The sequence below is a fragment of the Nannochloropsis gaditana genome (genome assembly GCF_000240725.1).
Source record: "Nannochloropsis gaditana CCMP526 unplaced genomic scaffold scaffold1171, whole genome shotgun sequence".
NCBI lineage: Eukaryota > Eustigmatophyceae > Eustigmatales > Monodopsidaceae > Microchloropsis > Microchloropsis gaditana.
The window spans coordinates 1-669 of NW_005802782.1; positions in this window are offsets into that span (position 1 = coordinate 1).

Consider the following 669-nt stretch of genomic DNA (forward strand, 5'->3'; position numbering starts at 1 on the left):
TGGTACGAAAGTACTTGCACACCTGCTGAGGAAGTAGCACAAGCGGTACGAGCGAGGGAGGGAGAGGAGAAGCTAAGCCGTTATCAGAAGTGGGGAATACAGAGTCTGTTCAATGTTGAAGAGGAGGCAGGGAGGAAGGTAACAGGATTGGGTGCCGATTCTGGCAAAGAACAAGTTATCGAAAAAATATCGAGGAAAATTCCTGATACCGTCCTGACTCGTAGACACGCTTCTTTTGATCGTCGCGGCGTCAACGCGCGCGTCTCGCCCTCTCTCTTCGCTTCGGCCTCCCTTCCTCCTTCCTTCCCCTCCTCCCTTCTTGCCGTGGAGTGCGGCAAGGATGACGCCGGACGGTGTGATCGATTATGGATGGAAGCGCGGCAGGCACCACGGAAAAAGTGCACTCTCTGGAAGCACAGTGCACTCGAACACAAACAAACTCAACATATTGACATGGCCTTTCCCCTCTTTCCTCCCCCTTCCCCGCTTTCCCCCTCCCTCCCACCAATCCCACCCTCTCCCCTGGTTCAGGTGACATGTTCGCCAGTCAATTTCGCTTTGGGGCGCCTTCTTTCTCTGCTTTCTGCTACCAACGTTCAGTACTCCATCCTTCCTCCTCCCCGGTGATTTGAGCATGGCGAGGGGTAGGAGGGACGGAGGGCGGGCAGG